Here is a 20875-nt window from a genome sequence, read left to right as displayed (position 1 = left end):
AGCCCTTGTCGGTTGGCTTTAAAAAGATACCCAAATCCACTTCACTGGGTGAAGGTTACTTTATGGTGGAAGGGAAACTTTTTCCCTTCTTTTGCCATCCTCCAACCTTTCTGCCATCCTCCAAGAACTTTCCATACATCTGCCTTACCATGATGAAAATGCTGCAGGGAATACTTACCTAGAGGTTCCTTAGGAGAAACCTGGGTAAGAACATGTGCCCTTGTTTAGGTATGAGAATATATACAAGTAGGGACCCATGCAACAATCTCTTCTAAAGGTGCACTCCCTGTTCTTTTAGGAGCATATTAATAATTACTTTTACTCTCTCCTGCCTCCTAATCACAGGCATTTCCAGTGTTGTCAAAACAGTTCCTGCCTGCATCTGTTTTCAACCATTGGCATGGGTTCCAGGGAGTGTTTGTGAGAGAGGAACAGAACAAAAGATTGACAGCCATGTGTTGACATTTTGGGACTGTTTGGAAATGAGAATAATCCAGGTTTGATGTTGTAATTCCTCCTTTTATGGGCAAAAGTAATGTCTCAGCATGAATGAGCATAACTAAACGTACTGGGACACACCCCAGGCACATGCACTCCCTGGACACTCACTGTGCTTTTTGTTGTTGCTGTTGTATCACAAAAGGCAGCAGACAACTTTTGCTTCCCCACTCCCAAATCTCTTACCCCATTTTACTGAAATGAATAAAACATCAGTCTTAAAGGGAAAAAAAATTCCCTGATTTATGTGTATTTTTCTTTCCTATGATCCTAGTTACCATTCATCACAATGAATTAATTTTTAATTACATGATAGATTCTCATTGATAAAATTAAAATACAGATAAAGAAAAACTTCTCTGTGCCTACTCACCCAATCCCACATTGTCCCCCAATTGTGTATCCTTATCACCCATCCACTCTGTATCCTTTTGGAATTTTTCCAACCATATACATTCACATGTATGTTCAAATATAAGAAAGGATACATTTTGTTTGGTAAGAGTTTCTGTTTGTTTAAATTGTGCCAAACTCTGTATAGTGTACTCCAATTAGTTTTTATTACTTAAGTTGAATGTATTTTTCTTATCAGTACCCATTTATTGATTTCATTCTTTTTAATGGAAGCATAATCTTCTGCAGAATTGATATATAGTAGTTTATTTGATTATTTCTAAAAGATGGAAATGTGGATTATTTAAAAATTTTTCACTATTACAAAGAATGCTATGATGAATGCCCTTGAACAGTGTTATGATGAATTGCTGGGTAACTGTGCTAATGTTTTGTCTAGCATAGGTTCTGAGAAGTGAAAATTGGGGGCATAAGGGTAACAGTTACTTCTTTAAAGCAGCAATAAAATCTATCTAATCTATTTAGCTTGGACTGCCATAACAAAATACTATACTGAGTGGTTTAAAAACAGATATTTATTTCTCACAGTTCTGGAGGCTGGAAAGTCTAAAATTAAGGAGCTGATAGATTCAATTCCTATTGAAAGCCCTCTTCCTGGCTTGCAGATTTTCATCTTCTGACCGTGTCCTTACATAATGGAAAGAGATTGAGTTCCGGACTCTCTTCCTCTTCTTACAAGGATACTAATTCCACCAGGGAGGCCCCACTCCCATGACTCATCTAACCTAACTACCTCTCAAAGGCTTCACCTCCAAATACCATAACTTTGTGGAGTTGAGCTTCAAAATATGAGTGGGGGGGTGGGGCACAAATATTCTATTATCCATCTACCTATATCTATCTATCTATCTATCTATCTATCTATCTATCTATCTAAATAGGTAATAAAGGCCTATAGTTTAAAAAATTCAAAGTCATGATAAAGAGTAATCATAAATCAAAAAGCAGGCATTAAAAAATGTGGATTTTAATTCAATCATATCAATAATCACATTGTATGTGAACGATTTAAACACACCAATTAAACAACAGATCGTCTGTTTGGGTTAAAAGAACAAAGGAAGGTTCAACTATATGTTACCTATATGAAACCCACTTTAAATTTAAAGAGATAAATTAAAAGTGAAGGGAGAGAAACACTAATAAAAAGAAAGCCAAAGTACCTATATTAATATCAAAGTAGACTTAAGAACAAAGAATTATTACCAGTGATGAATGGACATTCCATTTTGATAAAGAGGTTGGTTCATAAAAAAGATATAACAATCCTAAATGTATATGCATTTAACAAGACAACTTCAAACTACAGGAAGCAAAAATTAACAAAACTGAAAGGAGAAAAAGGCACATCCACAATTATAGTTAAAGTCTTAAGCATTTTTCTCTCAGTAACCAATAGAGTAAATAGAGAGAGAATTGGTAAGGATGTAGATGACTTAAACAACACTATCAACCAACTTGACCTAATTGACATTTATAGGACACTTGGCCCAACAAGAGCAGTATCTCAAAAATGTTAAAAGGTTTAAATCATCCAAGATGCTCTCTGTCCATAATAGTATTAAAGAAGAAATCAATAACAGAAAAATATCTTTAAGATCCCCAAATTTTTGACAATTGAACAATATGTACTAAATAACCCATGAGTGAAAGAGGAAGTCATAAGGACAAATGGAAAGTATCTGGAATTTAAAGAAAATGAAAAAACAATATATCAAAATTTATAAATGTAGCTAAGGCAGGGCTTAGGGGGAAATGTATGGCATTAAATGTACAGCATTATATTAGAAAGGTTACTGGGAAAATAAAAATTGAAAGGAAGACTGAAGACACAGAGTCACAACATGCAAAAACAAAGGAGAAAGCAGTAACTAGGCCCTCAGCCAATGTCACACCTCCCACTAATCCTGTGAGAATGCCACTACATCAACTATAGGCCACTGACCATGCCAGGCTGCCTGAAAGTCTCTACTGGCTCTGGAAATTGGCTCTCATCACCCCAGCTGCTTCCACCAATAATGAGAATGTTTCTTGTTCTTTATTTCTACTTTTTAGGATCATCAACTCCATCTTCACAGTCCAAAGCTTATGGATTAGACTGGCTGGACCATATGCCCCTATCTTAACTGAGAGAATGAATGACTTAAGTGGTCAGTTTCTATGATTAAAAAAAAAAAAAAAAAAAAACTGGCTATTTGTCCCATAAAAAATTAGATCCAGAAATTATTAGGAAAATGAGTTAAATTTTCCCTGATAGGATATATCTGGTCAAAAAGACCCAGACTTGAGAACGAAGGGTATGTCGTAAGGAGAATTTCTAGAGACCTCTCGGGATTTTTCAAGAGGCTGAAACTGAATCTTCTATCCCAACCATCATCCTAACTCCACTCTTCCCACTCTATACACAACAATGGAGGAGGAAAGAGAATGAGAGATCAGAGTTACCAAGAATGCAGTGTTCATGTTGGGAGGCTGTTTCTGGACACCACCCAACAACTCCATACTCTTCCCTTCATCCTCACTCATGCAGGATTTCTACCAACCCTTCTCTCTCACAAATGAGGGAAGTACGGGGCACCTGGGTGGCTCAGTCGGTTGAGCGTCCGACTTCGGCTCAGGTCATGATCTCGTGGTCTGTGAGTTCGAGCCCCGTGTCAGGCTATGTGCTGACGGCTCAGAGCCCGGACCCTGCTTCCGATTCTGTGTCTCCCTCTCTCTCTGCTCCTCCCCCGCTCACACTCTGTCTCTCTCTCAAAAATAAATAAACATTTAAAAAAATTAAAAAAAAAAAGACCTAAATGTGAGACATGAAACCATAAAAATCCTAGAGGAGAAAACGGGCAACATAGGCAGTAACTTCTCTGACATGGGTGATAGCAACTTTTTTCTAGATAGGGCCCTAAGGCAAGAAAAACAAAATTAAAAATAAACTGTTGGGACTACATCAAAATAAAAAGCCTCTGCACAGCAAAGTAAACAATCAATAAAACTAAAAGGCAATATATGGAATGGGAGAAGATATTTGCAAAGCACGTATCCAATAAAAGGTTAGTATCCAAAAGAGATAAATATACAAAGAACTGATACAACTCAACACCTAAAAAACAAATAATGCAGATGGCCAACAGACATAATAAAAAGATACTCAACATCACTCATTGTCAGGGGAATTCAAATCAAAACTACAATGAGATATCACCTCATACTTGTCAGAATGGCCAAAGTCAAGAACACAAGAAATAACAGGTGTTGATGAGGATGTGGAGAAAAAGAATCCCTCATGCACTGTTGGCGGGAATACAAACTGGTGCAGCTAATGTGGAAAATAGTATAGAGATTCCTTAAAAAGTTAAAAACAGAACTACCCAATGATCCAGCAATTTCACTAATGGGTATTTACCCAAGGAATACAAAATCACTATTTCATGCACTCCGATGTTTATAACAACAAGTGTCCATCTATAGATGAATGGATAAAGAAGATGTGATATATATACATAATGGATTCTTATTCAGCCACAAAAAAAAAAAAATGAAATCTTGCCATTTGCAACACGTGGATGGAGTTAGAACAATGCTAAGTGAAATAAGGCAATCAGAGAAAGACAAATACCATATGATTTCACTCACATGTGGAATTTAAGAAACAAAACAAATGAGCAAAGGGAATAAAAGAGAGAGAGAGACAAATCAAGAAACAGACTCTTAACTATAGAGAACAAACTGATCATTACCAGAGGGGAGGTGGGTTGTGGAATGCGTAAAATAGATGATGGATATTAAGGAATGTACTTCTCATATTTAGCACAGGGTGATATGTGGAATTGTTGAATCACTATATTGTACGTCTGAAACTAATATAATTCTCTGTTAACCAACTGGAATTAAATTTAAAAAATATATACATTCATACATGGATCTTCCTATTCCACTTTGCCTAGAATCTTTGCTTTGTCTTCATCTTTACTGCGTCTTGGCTACAAAATGGCTGTTGCTCTCCTGACATCATGTCCATGTCCAAGGAAGAATGAAGAGGGGACAGGAAGAATGGTGCCACATACATGGGTCCCTTTTTAGCAAGAAAACAAAACTTTTTTCAAAAGTCCCAACCTGACTTCAGCTTATATCTCAATGGCTCAGGTTATGTCATAAGCTTCTGTCAGCAGTGAGACAGGGTAGGAAAGCAAAGCAATAACTAGGCATATTGCTTCCCTTAAGAAACCTTGAAAGAAGTGGAGGACTGGATATAGAATAAGTAACTAATAGAGTCTGCTGTGAAACTGCTGAAGGAATACCCCAAGCCTTAGGAACAGAGTGGAGAATGTACTGCCTTCTCCTTGAATCATCTCTCCATCTCATCCCTTCTTTTCCCCAGATGGCCTGGGGAAAGCCAAAAAGCCAGCATATCACAGTGCTGAAATTGTTATGTCTGTCAGGCTCATAAGCATGCTTGGCCTTGTTTAGGCATATAGCTCCTTCAGAACCTCTTAACTTGGTCACAATGATCAGCACTACCCAGCCTCTGGGTCTCCAGACTGTACACTGATGAAAAAACTCTGGCAACAGTTCAAGTGTCTAAGATGGGTCTAGTCACATAGAAATATTCATGCAACGTCCTCCAGGCTGGCTGTGTGGTTTCCCTGGAAACAAGAGGCTTCCCCTGACCACTGCACCTGTGCTGCTCCACATCCTCCAGGAGGTGACTGAAGCTCCCTTAAACTAGAAGAGAACCATGTGACGCTATATGGGCCATGGTTCTCATGATATGTATGGCAAAAGGAATTCAAGGGAGAAAAGTCAAGTCAATAGAAGGTGCCAAGACCTTGAATATTAAGGCCTGAAGCAAGACATAATGATGAAATTCCTTTCAGTTATTTCAGTTATTCCATCACAATACTTGTCACTTTGTTCTTTACTGGGTTAGGGGCTCCATGAAGACAGTGAACGTGCCTATTATTTTTTTGTACTTCCAGCACTGGTGAATACATGGTGGGTGTTCAACAAATGGGCACTGAATGAATGAATCAAAGATTATCTGAAAACAGAATGTGTCTGGAGTATGGGAGTGAGGGGCTCAAGGGAATCCCATGTACCCATGCACAGCACTCCTCCACAGCCTCTGCATTAAAATAAAAAGATTTTACTTTTATTGACCTAATTCCATTAACATCAAGATTTTTTGCCCATGGTTGCCTTTGAAAAGAAAGGGAAAAAATGTCAGTTTGTCCAGGGCATTTGAAAAGTTATCAAATAGTTTAATATCAAGGTAGGTTACTCACAGCTCAAAAATTCCATTATTCTGTGATTCCTCCTTTGATTTTTCATGTAAGAATATTCTCCATTCAGAGGAGTAACCTTGATACAAGTAAGCCTATTAGTATAATCCCCAAATATCTCTAATTAAACATGACTTCCTTTAAAAAATAATTATAATATCTTCAGTAGCTAATCTTCCTCTCATTTAATTAAAGTATCTGTCATTTTCTCAGGTGTGACATCTGAGCACAGAGAATCCCAAACCTTTTTAAAAGAGGGACGGCATTTTCCTGTATCATGTCTCAGAGTATTTCCAGGGCTCATGATGGTAGAAAGAAGATCCTCTCCTATCTCCTATGTCAGCCAGTGGCATTCTGTCCAGACTGTTCCCACATATGCCCACTAAAATGAACTGTATTTAAAGAGAATAGGTTCTTAACCTGAACACTTAATCTGGTTTGTAACATGACTTTACTGGCCCCAAAATTAAGAGAGAGAGAGAAGAAAGAAAGAAAGAAAGAAAGAAAGAAAGAAAGAAAGAAAGAAAGAAAGAAAGAAAGAAAAGTTATAATTATAATCCTTCACAATCATACATCCTTAGCCTTGTAAAGTTTTTCAATGTGGTAGAAGAGAATTGACTTTCAATTGCTGCCATGTTAGACAGCCATGTTACCACTGTCTCTGCTATTACTTCTTTCTGCTGGAAGAGGTGCAAGAAAGAAAAGGTGCATATGAAGTCACTGGCTACATAGGACTGTCCCATGTGATGCGATGCCATGATCTGGCCATCTCTTACAGTACAGCTTTTCATTCCAGGATAGCCCATTGTGCAGACTGTTTTGGATGCAGCTTGGCATGAGCACAGAAAGTCCATACAGCCACCCACAACTTGATCTACTAGTTGTGAACGGAAACTTTTGAACACGTTCCACCGGCTGCACAATGGTACCATTTATGACTTTATTCTCAGGGGAAAACATTTGCTGTGCGAATAATACCAGGGACTTATGTAAGCCTCTTCATTTTCAGGGAGCTTTATGGGTGTCAGCAAATTCACACAACACCGTGGTAAGGTAGCAAGGCATTGTTATACCTTCTTTACAGAGAGAGAAACCAGATCACAGCATCAGATTTTCCCAAGGCCAAATGGACAATAAGGGGCATGGACTCATTCCCAAAGAGAACCATCCTCTTCTGCTAGAGAACACCAACAATTTTCCACTTACAGAAAGGCTCCACAGGGTTCTATCCTGGATCTAACACTTGAGGATAACTACTCTGACTTTTGACACTTCTAATGTTGCATGATTCTTTGGTTTTGTCCATATGGGTAAAAAGGTAAAAACAAAAAAGGGTACCCATATAAGATACTGTGAAGGCTTGCCATCTCTCATATGCCTTGTCACTGAAGAATTGTCCAACCTATAATCACAGGATAACAGAGGGAAACTCTGAGTATCCATAAAGTTCTATGAGGGAAAAAATAACTTTCACTACAATATAGGGCATCTTTGTTGATTTCAATTGCTATTTATGAGATTGAGAGTCTTCCCTATAAGCTCTGAGAACATGTTAAATACCTCTAGAGTGGGTTGAATTGTGGCTTTCAAAAAAAAAAAAATGTCCAAGTCCTAACCCTCATAGCCACAGCTGTGACCTTTTTGGCAAATAAATGGGTCTTTGCAGATGTAATTAAGTTAAGGATCTCAAGATGAGATCATCCCGGATTTGGGGTAGGCCTAAATCCAGTGACAGGTGTCCTCATAAGATAAAGGCAGAGAGAGATCTGAGACACAGACAAACAGAGGGGAAGGCCATGTGAAGACAGAGGCAGAAACTGGAGTTACTCAGCTAAAAGCCAAGGGAATTCAGAGTTGCCAGCAGCCACCAGAAGCTAGGAGAAAGGCATGGAATGGATTCTCCTTTAGAAACTGCTTAGAAGAACCTTAGAACCTTCCCTGAGAGACTTCCCGCAGAAGAATCAGTGCTGCCTTGATTTTAGGTGTCTGGCCTACAAAACTGTAAGAATAAATTTCTGTTTTTAAGCCTCCTAGTTTGTGGTAATTTGTAACAGCAACCCTAGGACACGAATACATCCTCTTCAGCTTCTCCCCATCCTCAGAATCACATGAGTTTTAACTCAATTCAAAGCTAAATACATACAATGACAAATCTTTTCATGTGTGTGTGTGTGTGTGTGTGTGTGTGTGTGTGTGTGTGTGTGTGTGTGTGTTAGAAGACACAAATTCTAAAATCGTTGAAAATTACTCTCCTAGATCACCAATATTAGTGAATGAAAAATTGGATTGTCCTGACTTATTCCACTGTTAAGGTCAAAGGGACATCATGAAGAGAAGAAAAATCAAGAAGCAGTGGAATGAATTCTAGTCACAAAGCAAGAGTTTTCATACATTATCTTCTCCAGGCCACTGCCTCAAGAAAGAACAAAGTGAAGCACAGTGTAGCCTTTAAAAATAATGTTATAATTATTACTAATTTAATAAAAATTTATTACATAAATTCAACCATTACAGAAACTCATAATGTAGAAAATGACAACCTCCAATATAGAACACCTTCGTCTAATTTTTTTTTCTCTCTAAATACATGGACACTCTGTCTCCTTCCCCAGCCTTGTAAGAATGGAATGGAGAGAGGGTCTGCAGGACAGCCTGGTGTCTACTAGTTTTTTGGCCTAATTTAGTTGAATGAAAGGAATGTTTGCTGAGTGGTTCCAAATGTAAGCCCTATTTCTTGAAAGCCTTGGGTCAGACAAAAAACTGACCAAATACATCTCATGTGAGATTACATTTTTTTATTATAACACAGGTTGATATACTTTTTCAGCGTCAGATTAGTAAATATCTCAGTTTTTGTGGGCCATGTGGTCTCTGTTGGAGCTAAACTCTGCTAATATAGTGCAAACGCAGTCAGAAATGCTATGCACATGAATAAGCATAGTTCTTTTATTATCATTTTATCACTGCATAGCAAATGACCACAAATTTAGTGTCTTAAAACAACACTTATTTGGGGCGCCTGGGTGGCGCAATCGGTTAAGCGTCCGACTTCAGCCAGGTCACGATCTCGCGGTCCGTGAGTTCGAGCCCCGCGTCAGGCTCTGGGCTGATGGCTCAGAGCCTGGAGCCTGTTTCTGATTCTGTGTCTCCCTCTCTCTCTGCCCCTCCCCCGTTCATGCTCTGTCTCTCTCTGTCCCAAAAATAAGTAAACGTTGAAAAAAAATTAAAAAAAAAAAAAAAAAAAAAAAACACTTATTTACTAATTCTAGTTCTATAGGTCAGAAGTCTAATTGGCCTAGAATTCTCTACTTAGGGTCTGACAAGCCTGACAAGAAGGTGTTGGCCAGAAGAGCTCTCATCTGCAGGCTCTGGGTAAGAATTTGCTTCCAAACTTACTCAGGGTTTGGAAGAATCCAGCTCTTTGGGGTTGTAGGATCGATACACCAGCCTCCTTGCTGCATGTCAGTGAGAGCCATTCTCAGTTCTTAGAGGTCTCTCTCAGGTCTCTCATAGGCCATTCATAATATGAATGTTTGTTCTCGTCTAACCCAGGGGAAGGACATCTCCCTAACTTCCTCTTCTCCTCCCAGCCAGGGAGAACCCTTTACTTTTAAAGGGCTCATATGATTACCTTAGACCCACCTGAGTAACTTTCCCATTGACTAGCCAAAGTCAATTGATTAGTAACCTTAATTACACCTGCAATAATCCCTTCTACCGTATAATGTAACATAATCACAGTAGTGAAATCTCATTATATTCACAGGTTTTGCCCACAATCAAGGGGAGGAGATTATACAAGAGGGATTGTCACTGGGGGTCATTTTAGATTCCGCCTACCATAGCTTTGCTCTACTATAGCTTTATTTATAGACAATAAAGTCTGGATTGAGTAAAAGGTTCACATTTAACAAATATTATACTTTATTTTTCAACCTCATGAAATGTAAAAACTATTCTAAACAAGCAGAGGGCTGGATGTGGGGCAGGAGCTGTGGTTTGCTGATTCCTGAGTTAGAGGATCAAATAAACAAATGTTATAGGAACACCAAAAGAGTAATTTTCATTGTACCCACAAAGTGCCTTCATCACAGTAAGTATTCCAAGAGAGCATGAATGAACAAATACTGGGTTCCCAGTGGAGATAACATGCACCCCAAAAGTCCTGGTACAGAGTCCACTGCTGGGAATAGAGTAAAAACAGTTCTGCTTTGGAACAGGAGTCCAGGCATGACTTAGGGGAGGTCCAGGTGGCCCAGAGCTCAGGCTGGAGCACCTGTGACATTTCCCCTGGGCTCCAAAGTAAAAGCACTATAATTATAAGGGTCATATAATAGTTAAAGTCTACCCAGCACATTTTACCTGATCGCTGGACTGAAAAGCCAAGCAAAACTCAACGGTCTTTCTTTGAGATACTGGGCTTGGTATATGGGTTTAGGTCTCCTTAATGATTGGTTGGCTCATCTGGCTTTGCAACAGTACCACATTCCAACTGAATGTATTTCTTGGTAAATTAATGAGGTAGGAATGGCTTGGACCATACTGAGAGTAAAATGCATGGTAAACTCAGGGCTATGGGGAAACTTAGCACTAATTGGTGTAATCTCTTTACTAGTATAAAGGATCAATCCCCAGCATTTTCTAGGTGGAGATATTCTCTGGGATGATAGGAAAAATCACAGAATTGGCTGAAGCCCTATCAGAGGTACAGTATTCCCTCTGGAAAATCTGGGAGAGTGTTCTAGTCTGTAAACTACCCAGAAACCCAGATTTATAGAATACCAGGATTAGAGGGGACCTGAAGGACCACCTGTTTCAACTCTCACATGCAGGAAGAAATCAAGTCTCGAGATATTAAATTACTTTCCAAATGTCCCAAGCTAGGTTAGTAAGAGTTTAGGAAGATCCTATTTATTGTGATTCCCAATAAAATACTATTTGTGATCCAGCTTCTCTTCTTCATTTGTCCCAGACTCTCTCAAAATTCTGGTTAGCATTGTGGCCAGAATTGTGCCAGAGATTATTGTTTCTTCCTGCTCCTTCCACTGTCACATCATCTCCCTGGGCTGTTGTCACTTTTTATCTTGTATTTTAGAAAATTGAAGAAGGTGCTTCCTGCCTAGATTTTCATGGGTCCTTCTTTCCTGGTTGCTCTTTTAGATAACATATCCAGGCTGCTGGTAAGGAATCAGAGTTCTGGGGACAGCCTGGTTTGGTCTGTAGACAGTCTAGTTGAGGTCAGAGCAATCCTTGCATTAAATATCAATATTGAAGGGAAGTGGGAAGAGGTTTCTAAAATATTTATTTGCATTCTAATTTATGGCTCAGTTTTCCTTAAAATTGAGAGGACTAATTGCCCTGTGCCACCTTAGCAATACCCTAAATTTTTGGAGATCATGCTTTTTGTTAGACCTCCTTACCAGTGAGTCACATCTTTCATTGCCCAACATGTCCCCAGTGTCTTAGGATTCCCTGTGGTTTCTCCTCCATTCCATGTACTTAGCCCCATCTCTAGGCTCCTGTCATCAGCTTTCAAGACCATAATCTAGGAGCTGAAAACCCACAAGGGAACTCTCTGGACTGCAATTCTCCAAAATCCTTCTCTCTTGCAAAGCCTCAGGATGGCCCAGGCATGACCTCTAATGTCATGCGGTGCCTATCCTTCTTTTCTACCTCTTGGTGTTCCTTGGTCCTGCTTATTATCCCTGCATAGCCTGTTAGGGAGGTCATATCTTCTCATCAACACAAGGTCCTTCCAGCTCTCCACCAAAATTGTGTCCAGTTGTCCTCACCCCTCTCATCTTCACCTATGAGGACATGGAGACTTTTGTTGGATTTGGCACTGCTCACTGGGTTTTCTCCTCCTTTCACTGTCAAAACTCACTTGTTAGACCTGCCTTGCTATGATTCTGTCTCCTGTGTCACCACTCCTAACCAACTCACTCTTTTTGTTCCCCAGAGCCTCTGCTCATGAACACTGTGGGACTAGCATGCCTGGGTAGGTTCAGAAGGCCTGCAGAATTGACACCATGAAGTCACCTACAGAGAGCTTCTCCCTACTAAGAGTTTTAAGAAGGACCTCTGTTATTTGCTTGCTCAGGTGGGGCCTCTGTTCCCACCCCCAGCCCAGGGCACCATCACTGGAGATTAGGAATCAGCCTCTGTTCCCCCATCCCTCCCCACATGTATCATAAATGTTTCTTGAGGAAAAATACTGCAGCCTCATGGCTGTCAGTTCTGAAGGTCCTAGGACCCCCATTTTGAGGCCCCATTGTGGATTCACTGTCCTCAATCCTCTTTCTGTTTCCATTTTTTAGGGCAATTGCATTCATGTAATGAAAGCAATGCCTGTATCATTGAAGCCATAGCTGTTTTCACACACAACACTTAACTTTCTCTTCTGGACTTATAACATGTGCCCTGAATATGCTGCTTCTATCACAGCAGGGGCACTCCTGTCTCAGTTCATCCTACAAGAGAGATACAGGCATTTCCTGTTATTATTTTTGCCCAGAAGTGTTTTGAACCTTAAAAAAAAATACTTTTCCTCTTTTATAAAGAAAAATGTGCCTGGGTGGCTCAGTCAGTTAAGCATCTGACTCATGATCTCGTGGTTCTTGAGTTCAAGCCCCACAAGGGGCTCTGTGCTGACAGCTCAGAGCCTGGAGCCTGCTTTGGATTCTGTGTCTCCCTCTCTCTCTGTTCCTCCCCTACTCATGCTCTGTCTCTCTCTCTCTCTTAAAAATAAATTTTTTTTTAAATGCTATGCTCAACCACCCAACAAACTCTTGACATGACCCACCTAGCAAGATGAGACCCTGGCCCCATCAGGTGCTCCCTTAGAAGGCTCATTTGTGCAGATTCCCTACAGCTAAGAGAATTCATCAAACCTACTTTGTTTGCTTATATTACAGGAACAGTAGACTTACATTGGTTCCCAAGTTGTGAAATTCTCCTATAATATTAAACACCCTTTTTTTCAAAGTACACATACATTTCCTTCTAGAAATGTTGATACATATCCAAAAGAACTTTCTTTATCTGTTTGAAAACCAATGCTATAAAATGTTAGCGGAACAAAAGGAAGATGTGAAGGCTACACAAAGAATGACTCTGTGGGACCCAGAGAGAAAAAGAGAAGAGAACCATCATGAAACTACCTGGCCAAACAGTGTTCTCAGAAATGGGTATATGTTCTTTCTCAACATGTATACCAAACCTTTAGGTTTGAAATACCACATCTCTGTGTGTTATGCAGTATACTACTCAAATGAAAAAGTTTTCACCCCAACTCCAGAAGGGCCCTACTTTATAAATTTCTTGTTTCTCACGCAATGCATTCAGTATGACCCTCTCCTATACGAGCTCGTCAACTTTGTCATTTGCCATTAGTAGATGCTTGAGAAGCAATGCAAAGACCTCCTGTCCACAAAGCCCAACGGCAGACATATGTATGAATCCAGAGCCCCTAGCTAGGGACAAGGAAGGGATATATGTGTGTATTTTGGGTGTGGGGAGTGGGAGCGGGTGGAATCCCAGAGATCACAGGTTGCAGAGCTCTCTTTGAACTTGATCATTTTTAAACTTTGCCTTTCCTTGAGAAATAATGACATCTGAGACACAACACAATCCCAGGGTATGAACAGGCATGAGACTTCAACTGCTCCTACTAGCAGAAGTGAGAGAATACCAATATGACAACTCCACAGACATATGGTACAAGGGATCATTACCCAGGCTGATCAACTCTGCACGGTCCTATCTGCCTTGGCCCCATAAAGCACCATTGTACAGTTTAACACAGCTGGACTGACTCTTCAGAAACACACTGCATGGCTAAGGCTGTGCTGACCTGAAAGAAAAGAAGGAAAAAAGATAGTATTAATGTCTCCCTCTCATGTCAACAGGATTTAGTGAAAAAGAAACAGAGGACTTTGTCATTTTTTAATGCCCCCAAATCTTCCTATATATCCAGGATATTTTGAATTCTATTTAGTATTTGATTTGAGTTTTAATTATTTAACAGTAGATAAAGTCAAATGAGTAAATCACATGCATTAAAATCCTGAAAACCTTTCCCAACCTAAAGATAGCCAATAACTTTTAGCCTACATTTCACATGAGGAAAAACAAATGTTTCAATGAAGTGTCCCAAATTCTTAGACAAATCAGAGATAAGAAGCTCCCGCCAGCGACTTCAGTGTTACTGGCCCAATTTAGCAGTTTGGGCCTTGGCGGAAGTCCCACTGACAGGACAGAGGACTCTTTGGGAAGACAGAGGCAATTTGAAATGCAAGTGTTATTTATAAATTATCTCCAGATGGTCCAGTTCCTACAATTCCTAAATTGCTCAGATTTTCAGAGTGGAAATTTTAATCACAGACATTTGAGGTGGATTTAGTCTAAACTGGGGATGATTTTGAGAACTTAAATGACAAAAAGAAGGCAAAAGAGTCTCTCCTGGGACTGCTCAGGAGACTTGCCCTTGCTTGTGGTGTCAGTGAATCACCATTTGCATTCAGCTTTACAGTTCACAAAGCCCTTTTGCTCAGACTCTCAGAGAGGCCTTGCCCTTTGCACCTGGGAGGAACTGATGAAAATATCCTCTAGGGAGGGAACCAAACTGAATAGCTAATTTACTGTTAGAGCATCTCTCTCGCTCTGTCTCTCTCTCTCTCTGTTTCTCTCTCACCCTAGCACAGGTTAGGTATTACAGTTCCAATTCTCCTGTTTCTGGTAAGCACTTCTCCATATCAGGAGCTATGTCTGATCTACACTTTGCCATCTCCCCTGCTCCGTCCCTACACCTTCCTCCCTCTCCTTCCTTCTTTCACTACTCCTTTTCTTTCTCCCTTCTGCTCTCTCTTTCTTTCCTCCTTCTATCCTTCCATCCTTCCATTGTTCTTTCCACTATTTCTTTCATTTATCCAACAATTGTTTATTAAGCCCTTACTATGTGCCAGGCACGGGGTTGGGTGCTGAGTAGAGGGCAAAATACCCTTTTGTCAGATGCTAGTGGACAAAAAAAAAAAAAAAAAAAGGACCTGAGTCCTCCCTCACCAAAGAGCTTTATAGAATGACATAAATTCCAGTACATCAGAGTCTATGTATCCAAAAGAATAAAATCTTAACATCTCTACTTCTACCAAAGATTAATTTGAGACTCTGAGGAAAGATGATCTACCCAAGATTATAAAATTACAATTGAAATTGCAGGGGAGGGTCGGGACAGCTCTCTTAGGCCTCCAGATACACAGGCTATGATTCTTCTGTGTATGTTTTTGGTTTAGCTCAGGAAGAAAGAAGAAACAGAGAGAGGTCATGTGCTACCAGGCCTATTCAGTGGACCACAGCTGAAGGAATGGCTTTGAATCATAGACAATGCCAGACTCAGAGCAGGCATTTGATGACTTTAGGGTCTCCTGGGTGGCTCAGTCAGTTAAGCATCCAACTCTTGATCTGGGCTCAGGTCATGATCTGACCTGAGTTCATGGGATCAAGCCCTATATCAGGCTCTGCATGGAGAAGTTGGAGGCTGCTTGGGGATTCTCTCTCAACTTCTCTCTCTGCCCCTCCATCACTCATTCTCTCTCTCTCTCTCTCTCTCTCTCTCTCTCTCTCTCTCAAAAAAAAAGCAGGAATTTGATGACTTTAGAATAAGTGATCCGGAGGATCATTAAGAAGGAATGTTCATTATTGCCCAGGGCCATTGACTTGTATGGATAAAATACATACAAACCGGAGAAAAACAGTTTACCTAATGAAAAAAAAAATGACTTAGAGGGGTGCCTGGGTGGCTCTGTTGGTTGGGTGTCCAACTCTTGGTTTTTGTTCAGGTCATGATCTCATGGTTTGTGGGTTCAAGCCCTGCCTTGTGTTCTCCACTGGGCATGGAGCCTGCTTAAGATTCTCTCTCTCTCTCTCTCTCTCTCTCTCTCTCTCTCTCTCACTCTCTTCCTCTCTCTCTCTCTCTCTCTCTCTCTCTGTCTCTCTCTATGTCCCTCCACCCCTCAAAAAAAAAAAAAAAAAGAAAAGAAAAAATGACTGATTCAGCAAGAAAATCATAAGACTATAGGTATGTTATTCATTTGGAAGGCCATACATGCTTGTATAATTGATTTACAAACTAATTCTCTAGAAAGAATAATATGGTGGTTAATTCTGTCAATGATGATCACCACAGATATAAGAATGCAATAATGAAGAACGTAGGACAAAGAGAGCTACCCCTTGGGCTTTCAAACTCCAGCCCATATCAAAATTACCTAGAAGGCTTGTTACAACATGCATCAATAAATAGGCTCATCCCCAGAGTTTCTGATTCAGTAAATATGAGGTGGGGCCTGAGAATTTGCATTTCTAGTAAGTTCCCAAGTGAAACTGATGCTGCCCTTCCAGCTGGAGAAATGGAGAATCCTGAGTTAGAGATCAGCTTTAGGAAGAGCATTAAAGGTTGTGGAATGGGCAAAGATGGGTGCAAGAGGCACATGACTGAACGTAGTGGGTGTCCAGTGCCGGACACTTTGAAAAGGATGTGGATGAGGTTGTGGAGAACTCTGAAAGCCAGAAAAGAATGGAAGGAAGGAAGGAAGGAAGGAAGGAAGGAAGGAAGGAAGGAAGGAAGGAAGGAAGGAAGGAAAAGAAAGAAAGAAAGAAAGAAAGAAAGAAAGAAAGAAAGAAAGAAAGAAAGAAAGAAAGAAAGAAAGAAAGACGGGAGGAAGGTAAGATTTTCTAAAGTAAGAGAAACATTAAATGTTTTTGATGAGAAGCATCATGTATGTCACAACCTGTGTTTCAGAAAGATAACTAGCGACTATGTGAGGAGTTTGGGTCTCTTTGAAAGCAAAAATTTTGGGCAGAATCTGTATAATTTCATGATACAGTTAACTGAGAGAGAAATTAAGTGAAAGGATACAAAATAAACAGAAATAATTTTTTAAACTCCAATATTACAATCTAACAATATAATGCTATTGATTTATTCTTAAAATATATTTTTAATTTAAGTAATATGTATATAATTTTCATTAAAATTTTAGAAAATACAGAAAAGGAGAGGAAAAAAACTCAATCACTCATATTCCCATTACCTCCACACAACCACTAGTAATTTTTTTAATCTTATTTATTTATTTTTAGTAATCTTTATACCTGTGGGTTTCAAACTCACCCAGAGATCAAGAGTCACATGCTCTTCCAACTGAGCCAGCCAGGCACCTCAACCAATAGTAATTTTTTAGTGTATTGTCCCTATTGTCTCTTCATCTTTTTTATAGACAAGAATATTTCACTTGTGACCACACTATAGATAAAAAATTTTTCCTATCTTATTTTATACAAAATATTTTCCTAAGTTACTATATGCTTTTGCTAAACACAACAATCACCAAATGCAAATGCTACAGCAGTTGTTGTTTGCCTACCTAATCATCCTATTCCAGATTTTCCCTGCTGGCTGAAGCCAATGATTTTTGGTCCACACCTCCTTTATTTGGCTTAAGTAAATCTTCACTAATATAAAGCAGTCAAAGTAGTTCTCTCTTGCCAGTAACTGATTTAATGGCTTTCTTTCAGAAAATGTCAAAGTTTTTTACTTTGACAGTCAAAGTTTTCTGTTACTCTAACAGAAATGAGCAATGTGAACAATGCCCCCCAAAGCTATCACATCCTAATGGTTGGACCTATAAAGGTCACCTTATTTGGGAGATGGGTCTTTCCAGATGTGATTAAGTTAAGGGTCTTGCTGGATTAGCTGGGTGGCCCTAACGGCCATCATCAGTGTCATCACAAGAGAGAAGCTTCCACAATACACATACTAAAAATGGAATACTATAGAGAAAACTGCATGGTCCTGCCCAAGAATGACACACAAATTCATGAAGAGCTCCACATTTAAAAGAGGGAGAGAGGCAAAAGGAGACTTCACATGGGCACACAAAGGAGGTGATACAAAAATGGAGCAGAGAGGTTTGAAGACTGGACTGAGGTGGCCACATGACAAGAAACACTAGCAGCACCCTGAAGGTGGAAGAAGCAAGGAGTGGATTCTCCCTTAGAATATCCAGAGGGAGCACAACCCTATCAACACCTTAATTTCAGCCCAGTGATACTGATTTTAGACTCCAGAACTGTGACCGAAGAAATTTTGATTGTTTTATATCACCGAGTTTGATGTCACATAGGAGGTGTAGACAGCTAATACATTGACCTAGTCCAAATCCTTCTTGAAACGTTCTGTCCCAGTCCTGGTCAATAAGACATAGTCTATGAAACAGAAGGCTCTTCTTGGAAAGATTTTATTGCTCTTAGAAAAAGAAATGTGGGGGGTGGGAGGTGGGCAGGAGTCTAATTTTTCTGCTGAATGTTGTTGCATCTACCTGTAACATTAAAACCATGGCAGCCATCTTGTAACTATGAGGCAGGTCAGCCTGAGAACAAGCCAATGAGCTAAAGGTGGGAGAGCAGAAAGACTGAAGAAAACTTGGACCTTTGATGACATCATCAAACTGCTTTAATTAACCAGCCCTGGGACTTTCCTATTAGATTTCTTCTTATGCAAGAGGATCTTTTTAAATTTTTTGTTAATGTTTATTTATTTTTGAAAGAGAGACAGAGCATGAGTGGGGGAGGGGCAGAGAGAAGGAGGCACAGAATTGGAAGCAGGCTCCAGGCTCCAGGCTCCAGGCTCCTAGATGTCATCAGAGAGTCCGATGAGGGGGCTCAAACTCACCAACAGTGAGATCATGACCTGAGCTGTAGTCAGATGCTCAACCGACTGAACCACCCAGGCGCCCCACGAGATGATCTTCTAACGTGAGATTAATGTGATTTTCAGGCTACCTTTAGTTAGGTTTTTCCTTATTTTCAGCTGAAAGCAACATACCAGATAGATTACACCATAATTATGGTGGGTCTGCAAACAACTGCCTGACTTTGTAAATAAAGTTTTATTGGATCACAGTCTAATCCATAGACCACTGTTGTCTTTTGCACTACAATAATAAAGTTGAGTAGTTGTGATGGAGCTCGAATGGCCCACAAGCCTAAAATTACACTACCAGGCCCTGTCACAAAAAGTTTGCAAACTTTTGCTATTCTGGAACACACCCATTCCTTTATTGTTACATATTGTTTTTCTAGTTTCTCTATGTAAATAGAGAAACTCTATTTACATTTGTCTTCTCTATGTAAATTTGTCTTCTCTATGTAAATTTTCTTCTCTATTTGTCTTCTCTATGTAAATTTTTAAAACCTATCACTTGACCATACACCCAAGTGCTATACAAAGAAAAAAGGGTCCAATAAGAAAATAATTAACACACTCATGGAAACAATTTACAATCAGCTCCCACCTCAGCTGTGATCTTACCAGAGTCTGCCAAAGGTTGTGACCAACACATGGGACTGCATTTTTCCACATATAAATAAGTACTAGGGAGTACAACAACAAATTCAAAACTGCAGCCTAATCCTGAGGAAAAAACAAGGAAAAAAAGCTTTTCTTTTCCTTTTTTTAAGTTTAAATCAGCCAAACTAAACTTCCTCCAAGGCTGAATGCTGTTGGTGGGATGTACATCACAGTGAATGTTATTACAGCTGAGAGAGAAGGGCCTGAGCAGTCTCCAGCCAGCCTGAAGCACCCCACTTTATGGTTGCATCCTGTGCGGGGAGAAAGCTACTATTCAGTGTCTAAGGCTGGACTCAAAGCTTATCATGTAAATGGAGCCAATTGTATATTTAATTGATGTTTTGACTCCATGCCACATTCTGTCCCTCTCTCTTAAAGAAGAAGAAAAAAAAAAATCACTTCTTTTTAGCAAGTTCCCCACATGGCACTGCACTCTGAAGTCACCATCCTTAAATGATCTGGGAGGCAGGCAATCCTGCAGTTAAAATTGTAGCTGCACACAAGCAGGTGGCAGGAGGGAGTCACTGACTAAATAACCTTTTGAACTTTGTGGGAAAGTCAAGCTGTAGCTGCCCCAGCCAAACATTTCTACTTACTTCCCTGGAAGCTGATCAGGAGGCTCTCTTTGGGTGCAGAAAGAGCAAGATGTTCACATCTCTTAAGTTTTTCCGGGGGCTTGCAGGATGCCCTCTGGGGCAAAACACAAATAAACTGGCAAGGTGCATAATCTGAATAATCTTTGAGGATGAGCCAAGCCTTGTCCTTTTGTCAGAACGAATCATCTAGAACGAGTCTGGCATCCTGGAGAGAGTCCAGAATAAACAGTCCCTGAAGGCAATGCTCTATAAATGCCCAGGATCTGGCTGTGCTTTAACATACCCACACACCTCTCACTCACTCACTCACTCACTCACTCACTCACTCACTCACTCACACAATGCAATGTTCAGCAAAAACACCACCAAGAAACCCTCAGGAAAACAACCAGAAAACCATTGGCTGCAGTGTGCCAGACTCAGAGAATGGACAATCAGAGGCAGAAAGTTTCAAGTCCATGAATATTCAACAAGAATCAATGAAAATGCTTTTGGAAAGCTCCGGACTGGCACTCCCAGCCTATTCCACAGCTACCTTCTTTCCAAAACATCTGATAGGGAAGCTTTCTACTTCCTTTCCCAAAGAATGCTGGACATGTGCTTCATTTTCCATATCAACTGTGCAAAAACAATGACCCTCCCATTTCTTAACTGAGATAGACATTAAAATCTGTGACTGAGAA

General features: G+C 39.9%; 1 protein-coding gene and 1 non-coding gene across 2 annotated transcripts in view; one reads left to right on the top strand and one right to left on the bottom strand.

Annotated features, from left to right (window-relative positions):
• ANKRD55 (ankyrin repeat domain 55) overlaps positions 1-20875 on the bottom strand; it is a 534677-nt gene that overhangs the window by 250958 nt on the left and 262844 nt on the right. Inside the window, exons 2-3 of the mRNA XM_086700691.1 lie at positions 13922-14040; positions 12569-12658 (exon numbers count right to left, since the gene is read on the bottom strand). The gene's annotated coding sequence lies outside the window, so the exon portion shown is untranslated. The remainder of the gene's footprint in view (positions 1-12568; positions 12659-13921; positions 14041-20875) is intronic.
• On the top strand, positions 17983-18084 carry LOC112861857 (U6 spliceosomal RNA). The gene has a single exon (XR_003223736.1). It is a non-coding gene; the product is annotated as a U6 spliceosomal RNA (small nuclear RNA).

The sequence above is a fragment of the Puma concolor genome, chromosome A1 (genome assembly GCF_028749965.1).
Source record: "Puma concolor isolate L17-30 chromosome A1, mPumCon1.1.hap2, whole genome shotgun sequence".
NCBI classification, from domain to species: domain Eukaryota; kingdom Metazoa; phylum Chordata; class Mammalia; order Carnivora; family Felidae; genus Puma; species Puma concolor.
Note: the sequence above shows the minus strand (reverse complement) of the source record. Positions and strands in the feature narration are given on the sequence as shown.